The following is an 8,392-nucleotide window of genomic DNA, read 5'->3' as shown; positions in this document are numbered from 1 at the left end:
GTAAAAGATTTGGGTTCTTACTGATATACTCGAAAAACATGTCTATTTTCCGGAACTGTGAACGAGATGAGCATTATATCTCTGAGTTATTTCTTATACCACTTTTATTATATTGTTATCAGCTGTGGTTGGCAATTGGTGTTGGACTCTGACCTTCGTCCCAGCTTGTCACTACTTTCAACCTAAGGTTAGGTTTGTTACTTATTGAGTATATGGGGTCGGTTGTACTCATACTACACTTCTTCACCTTGCGTGCAGATGTTGGATGCCGATGTTGCTGTGTATGGAGGGAGCTGGATTTGAAGATGTACTTGCGTTCCTGTCATAGCTGCCTCTTGTTCTTGGTAGCTTTAGCATTATAAATATGTTCATGTATATTTCAAACATATGATGTATTTGTTTTATATCAACTTTGTAAACTCTTAATCTTAGAAGCTCGTGATTTGTATTACCACTCCTTGGGAAATTCCTTGTATAAAAGTGCAGTTATATTAACTTTATTTTTCTAAGTAAATCTCATTGGTACTGGATTTTTGTTAAATTTGCTAACCTAGCGGGTTGGGTTAGGTGCCATCATGACTAGTTGGATTTTGGGTCGTGACAAGTTTGTATCAGAGCTCTAGGTTCATAGGTTCTATGAGTCATGAGTAAGTGCCTAGTAGAGTCTTCCGGATCGGTATGATGACGTCCATAACTATTTTCGAGAGGCTACAGGGCATTTAGGATAAACTTCCCGTCTTTCTTTTCATATCGTGCGACATTGATTCCGCTTGAAGCGTATCTCTTTGAATTTCTTCCACTCACACGTATGCGTATGCGAGCGCTTGGTATCAGCTGTGCATCGATGACTTGTGATTCTATGGATGTGGTACGAGATGTGTTTCCGATGTTTGGTGATGGGCCAGTCTGGAGGACTTGAGGCCAGGTTTAGATAGCAGCTTAGGCTTGGTAGTTTTAGTTGTGTAAGTATATGCTTTTGTACTTATATGTCCGGCAGTGTCCCTATGAGTGGGATTTGTGGCTCGATGAGTGGTTGGATGTCTATATGATGAGTATGATGTGACTGTGGGATGTGTCCAGATGGTCTGGATGTGTGAGAGGAGTTTGCTTGAGAAGTAAAAAGACTATTGGGTGTTGGATTTCTGTCTTGATGTGACGTACAATCTCGAGTTATGGGTGTGTTGAAGGATCTTTCATGATGTTTAATTGTGGAAAGAATTAGATTCTTATGTCTTGTTGATTAGTTCATAATAGGAAGATTAAGTGATTGCATAGTAGATGTAGCTGTAAAAGGGTATAGAGAGATGTCAGTCTGAGGGAAAGCAGTTGGGTTATCATCTGCAGGGTAATTTATGGATGTGTGATGTTGTGTGGATGCTTTCTTTTCTGCCAGTGGGTATAGGTATTATGATTTGAGTTTGGATTGGTTGAGAAAGTTAACCCAACCGTCACGACGATGAATGAGAGATTTACAGATGATTTGAAGTACTAGATGGTTTGTGTTACATGAGCTTATGAAGGATTGAGTTGAATTTCGATGCGGGATTATGGCAGTAATAGAGTATGGGTATTATGAGTTATCGAGTTTTTTGTCCTATGGCTTTGAGCCAAGTGGGGGAGTTTGCTATCGACGATTTGATTGCATGGTTATGTGTTGTACTGGTTTCAGTTTGAGGCATACTTGTGAATCATATATGACTTGCAGAGGTTAAGATCGAGGATGAATCGAGTAAAGGAATCTTTGGATACGGGTTATGTTACACTTTATTGTATATGAGAATCAGAGAATGATTGAGTTGTTATTCGTGGGAGATATAGTGCGAATGGATTAGGAATTTGCTTGGTTGCGTTAAGGTAGGGTTGCTTCTATGGGTGTTATCGTATTAAGGGGGCATATTTTATTCGGCCCGTTTGGGCGGTGCAATTGAGATTTTAGTAGAGTGGACGACTCTCAAGAAGGTTCTAATGGATTCAGGAGTTATATGTAGCAATTGGGAATTTTCAGGATTTGTATATGGCTAGAATCTGGGATTTACATTGGATGGTGTCGAGACCCATGGTATTTCTATATCTTTATGGATTATACATTTCAGAGTGAGTTTCACGGTTGTGGTACTTTTGCGGTGCTTAAGAGGGAATACAACGACTTATGGGTCGTAGGGTAGTGTGGTTTAGTGCTAGGATCTCGTGGGGGTGAGGTTTGGTTAAGGATCATGGTGTTCTGGTGAGGAGAAGTGTCACCTTGAGGGTAATTCAGAAGGAACTTGGAGAAATAGGACAATTTGGTAGAATGTTGGATCATCACGGTAATGGATATGATCGGTTTTTTGGGTACTTATGATGTGGTGAGTCTCTATAGGTATTTTGTGGCAATGCTCTTGGGTTTTGGTGACCTGCATGGCTTGGTTGAGTTAGAGGGATTCAGTTCTGATAGCTTGGTTATGTGCAAATGGATTCCAAAGTCTTTTCGATGACTTCTACCATGGCTCGAGGTGGATATTTCCTATTGGCATGAGGAGCATGTTGCATATTGTGATTTTCTCCTGAATGAGATCAAATGGAAGGTTTTTGACTAACCGGGTATATATTCTACTTGTGACTTAGAGTTGATTATGAGATTCTCGTACTTTTCATATGATGGTATGATATATGCGGTGTGTTCTGTGGGATTGAGATTTACGTGTGCAAGGTCGCAATTTAGTTTTGAAAGGAAGGTCATAAATTCTTAGACACCATAGATGGTTTCCGATGTTTAGATAAATGCTATAACTACTTGGTATTGCCTAAGAAGGATGCGTATCTCAGAAGGCACACTGTGTTTTGACTTACGGATGCTTCATTGGTATTGCAGTACTCACCTAGTTGATAAACTACTGATGTTCAGATTTTTCTATGTGGCATGGAAGAATTATAGAAGTATTTCTCGTGGGGATGATTATGTATGATAGATGTGTTAGTCATTCGAGTGGGGGAGTTGGTCTCAGCTATGGTGATTCGTATATTCTATGGATTTGGAGACTAGGAGTTCTCAAAAGCAGATTGTTTTGGGGTTGTGAACTGTGAAGGTGTGGCCAAAGTTTGCTAGATGGTGGTATGTGTTATGGTTAGACCATTGTGTACTTTTGAAGGGCTATTTATTCATTTGGGGATGGACGGATTTGATTTGGGGGCCCATTGGTAGGCCCAATAAGGATGTGTATTCTACGTCGGGTCAGATATTCTGACTTGGCATCGTTATTGTTGAAAGGTGTGTGATTCGGTTAGAGTTGAGCTTATTCGTGTTCTGATATGTTCTATGAGTTATTCTTCTATCCTACGAGGGGTTGTGACTCGTTGGTTATATGCACACATGGTGCGGTTCTGTTAGGGCATTATAGTAGAATTCGAGCGAGATGGTAATTGGGGGTGGAATGTTTGATTGCACCATGGTATGGCCTTTTCCGGTGGTGGGTATATTGTTCTAATTGCTTCTCCGTGGTTATGGTCATACACTTCGTGTATTTGATGTCGAATTGTGTGTAATTGTTGATTTTGAGCATGTTGACTGGAGGTATTTCATATGGGTTGGTGTTTGGATGGGTTACACATTGCAGCGAGACTATGTTGGGGTATGATCCGTAGTGATAGATTCGTGTATTTTGGTTCTACTACGTGTGGTGGGTTTGTAGCATTGCGTTGGTGGTGGTACTTGTTGAGCTTGTAGGACGGTTCTCTCATTTGAGTCATTTTTCATCTTTGGGTGCATTTGATGTTTTGCTTATTGGTGCCCAGATTGCACAAGTTTTTATTCTAGGTAGTATTGGCATGGTGTGTCAATAGAGTAGCTTGTACTTGATGAGATGGGAGTCTTTGGGCCTGAAGTGATTTCTATTGAATTTGATTACGGTATTTTTGGAAGGATGGTATCGAAAGTCGTCTTAGAAATTGACTATAGTTCTTGTTGAAGGAGGGGGAGCTCCATGACTTGTTGATCTGATTAGTGGTTATGAGTTTCTACGTGTTTCTTTTATCATTGGCAGTGTATGAAGGTTTTGAATGAGGTTTTATTTGATATGAGGTTTACTACTAGTATCGAGTTTGTTTTGAGCAGTTACTGTGATTGAGAATTATTTATATGAGTATGCGAGTTGTGTGGTATATCATGTGATTACATCTTGGGTTATGGTTATGGCTCGATACAGCATGTTCGGACACATACAATGTGTAGATGCGAGATTCGGGTCTTGTAAAGGATTCCGGATGTTGGAAATTGGGTTCTAAGGCTTAGGGGCTAAGGTTAAAGTAACAATCTTCAGTTATGATGTGTTATCAGGTTTTCATGGATCAGAATGATGTGGGATAACCCCCGGGTATGTGCGTGGTAAGGTTACACAGTGATTTGACAGCTCAGGAACAACTCTTGGCACGTTCGAGGACAAACATATGTTTAAGTGGGGGAGAATGTAACGATTCGATTGGTGTTTTGAGAATTTGTACTCCATTCAGCTATTTGAAGTCTCGAGTAGCTTCGTATGATGTATTATGAACTGTGTGAAGCGTCGGTTTTGGTTTTTCAGGTGATTCGGAATTTATTTGGAAGAATGATTCTCAACTAGGAAGCTTTAAGTTGGAAGAGTTGACCAAGTTTATTTTTGAGTATTTGACACCAGAATGGATTTTTGATGGTTCAGTTAGCTTCATATGGTGATTTCAGTCTCGGGCGTATGCCTGGATTTTAAATTGGAGGTCCCAAAGTGATTTGGCGTAATTTTCAAAAACATTGTTAACTTTGCAAAGCTTTGAATTCCAAATTTTGGCAATAATTGGATTTTTGTTTTGATACGGGGTCCCGATTTGGATTTCGAGAGTTCGAGGAGCTTTGTAACAATATTTATGCTTTATGTGGAACAGTCGAACTTATTCTGCACGTTTTTCGTTAGTTTTCGAAAAATTACAAGTTTTGATTTTATAAAGCTTGAATTCATTGTGATTCATAGTTTTGATGTTATTTTTGTGTTTTGATCGCTCCAGCAAGTTTGTATCATGTTGGGATCCCATTGTTATACCCCATGTTTTCGTACGTGAAAGAACGCCATAAGTAAATTGATGAAAGCTCGAAAATGAGATATTACATTCTGCATTACGTTGAAGTTTCGTTGTAAGTTAATCGACGTAAGTTCGGAAATGAGATTATTTTGAGACTATAAGGATTATGCTATTTCAACAAGTGATAAGTTAATTTGTGAAGGTTAGAGGGTAAGCGAATCGAAGAAAATGAGTTTCGTCGAAGTTTGGCAATTTGCGGATAAAATACGATCCAAGTTGTAATACCCCGTATTTATGAACTAGTGCCATACAAGGTACCACATGACCATGATAGTAAGGTGTATAAAGTGGGTTAAAAGCGAGTAGTATTTTAAGTAATTTGAGATAATTCCTAATTATGTGGATAATTGGATAATTATTGGTTAATGGGGATTAACAAAATAATTAAGGAATTAAAGTGGATAATTATGGGATAAGAATTAACTCCCTAACGTGGCAGCACCTCTCATCCCCATTTATGACTCTTAAAACCATTTTGGTAAGATGGCAAGATTAAGGGCTATGTGGTTAAGCCACCACATGAAGTGGGGCCCACGCCCATTTAATATAAGGCTTCTCTACTTTAGCATATATCAAATGCTAAAGTATGATCTTAAGGAATTCAATAATGTAAGCTTCCAGAGATCTTCAAGAATTCAATAACATGAGCTTCCATAGATCTTCAAGAATTCAATACCCGTGAGCTTTCATGGATCTTCAGGAATTCAAAAACATGAAGATTTCATAACGCTACAGCAGCGTGAGATGTAATTCTAAGAAAGCCCGGTACAATCCTTCTCAAGAATATCATATGGATTTTTCCGTACTCCGATCTTGCCGTCACATATTTTGTCGCAATTAACGTGTGTTAGAGTGATTGTCAAGATAATCGGTTCAGGTATGTTAAGGCTATCCCTTCTTTCTTTTTGGCATGATCTATACGACACGAACGAAATGAGCAAATGCACAAATTCTATAAATGACTTTATTCATAGAAGTATTAGATATGTCTATGTTCTTGAATTCCCATATGTCTTCTTATTCTATCGTCTGTTCATGGGTCTCAGAAAATACGTAAATTGATAAAGTTTATTTCATGACATTAATCAAGGGCATAATGGCCCTATTACGTTCCGAGAGATTTTATTAACGTATTTCATATGCATTTCATTCATTTATACATATACATTGACCCATGACTAGATGGCGTTATATACATGTATATTATATGTATATGGGATATGGGAAAAGGTTACGGTGTTATATACACACCACCACCTGATCAACTGGTATGCGTTAATGATTTGCCCACAGTGGCTGAGATGATATGATGGGATGCCCTCAGAGTCTTGATGATGTTATGAACGCATATACCTATGAATTGTATGGTATTTATACGCATATGCATGACATTATATTATTAAATGATTCACATAGCTATTCAAATATACATGTTGAGTCTTTTACTCCATGTTTCTCTCGTGTCTATTATTTACTGATTTCATTTCTTACATACTCGGTACATTATTTGTACTGATGTCCCTTTGCCTGGGGACGCTGCGTTTCATGCCTGCAGGTCCCGATAGACATATCGAGAGTCCTCCAAGTAGCCTATCATCTCAACGGAAGGTGTTGGTCCGCTCCATTTGCTCCGGAGTTGCTATTTGGTCAGTGTGATTAGGACATGTATTGATTGGTATGGCAGGGCTCTGTCCCGACCTTTATGATATTTATGTACTCTTAGAGGCTTGTAGATAGATGTCATGTATACGGATAGTTGTATGGCCATGTCGGCCTATGATTTAAGTATATAATTGATTACATTGGTCTTATAGGCCCGTATGTCTTATGTATGAGTTGGTATTATAGGTTGGGTCGTCCTACGACGCGTGTTCCCTCACGTTTCATTCTAGTTATTTCATGACAAATGTTTGGCCCATTTATCAATGATAGTATAATAAGAAAGATGCGTTATGTTGGTACTCGGTTGAGTAAGGTACCGGGTGCCCGTCACGGCCCATCCGCTTGGGTCGTAACAAAAATGGTATTAGAGCAGTTCTGTCCTAGGAAGTCTACAAGCCGTGTCTAGTAGAGTCTTGTTTATGGGTGTGTCGTGCACCACACTTATAAGCAGGAGGCTATAGGGCATTTAGGACTATCACTCTTTCTTCTTACTATAGATCGTGTGGTAGAGCTCACTTATAAGGATTCAAATTCCTAACTTCAATTTTATTCGTAATAAGACTATACCTTTGTCCAGAAGACAGTTGGTAAGAGATTTAATTTGGCTGTGGAAGAGTTAAGTCAGAGGAACTCAATTTTTCATGATGCTTGTGATAAGTAAATGTAAGGTCTTCAGTAGATCGTATGTGTACTAAGACGTGTAAGCTTCTTGATAAGGAGCCTTAAGGCAAGAATATCTATCCACATTTATGGTGAAAGACAATGAGAGATTCAGAAGATAAATACAAGTTTCAACAAGCAAAAGAAGCAAGATGAAGAAGGGCACGAGGCGCCCAGTTAATGAACGTTAACAGTATTTACAATTCAGGCAGAGGAATATAAGCCTTTTGAGTTACCTTCAACAATCACAGAGGTATGTATAATTGGCCACACCCATCTCAGTTATACCCTATTGGGGGCTAACAGGTGTAGTTTAAGAAAAGGACGGGATATCAGGATCCAGCTGGTGTTAGAGTAACCCAAAATGGTGAATGGATTGTTTGTATTAGTTGACATTTTCGAAGGATATTACAAAGGCGCTAATAGATCTCCTTGTGTTGTAAGGGATAAATATTACCTTAGTGTGGCTCACATCCCTAGTAGAGCGAGAACATTAAGCAACCCAAAGAGCCACTGAATGGAGCAAACGGTAGCTAAGAACAAAAGAATGTCCTGTTGAAATTTACAAAATAAAGTGATAGAAAAAAGTGTTAGCGGGAAATAAGAAAAAAGTTAATGAAGCATTATGAGTAAGATATGATACATGGATGACAACGGTAGATCAAAAGATGACAGTATTACAGAGTCTATAGTCAAGTGAAGGAAAAGACGAGAGGTGACAGGCCTTGAGATAACAAACGAGTATAGGCCATAAAGTCATATCCTCATTTCGAGAAACAAGTTCGTGACTCCAACGCGACTACCAGAAGAAAAAAGTTAAACCCAGAGTAAAGGAAATCAGTATGGGCTAGTGAACAAGATAAACTAAACATGAACTAGGGACTGAGTAATAGTCGGCATCATGAGAATTTCAGATTTCGTTCCAGCGATAATAGAGTGGACAATAGAAGAAGATTCATGAGAAATTCAGAGAATGGTCATTCAG

This window comes from Nicotiana tomentosiformis, chromosome 6, assembly GCF_000390325.3.
Source record: "Nicotiana tomentosiformis chromosome 6, ASM39032v3, whole genome shotgun sequence".
Taxonomy (NCBI): domain Eukaryota; kingdom Viridiplantae; phylum Streptophyta; class Magnoliopsida; order Solanales; family Solanaceae; genus Nicotiana; species Nicotiana tomentosiformis.
Note: the sequence above shows the minus strand (reverse complement) of the source record.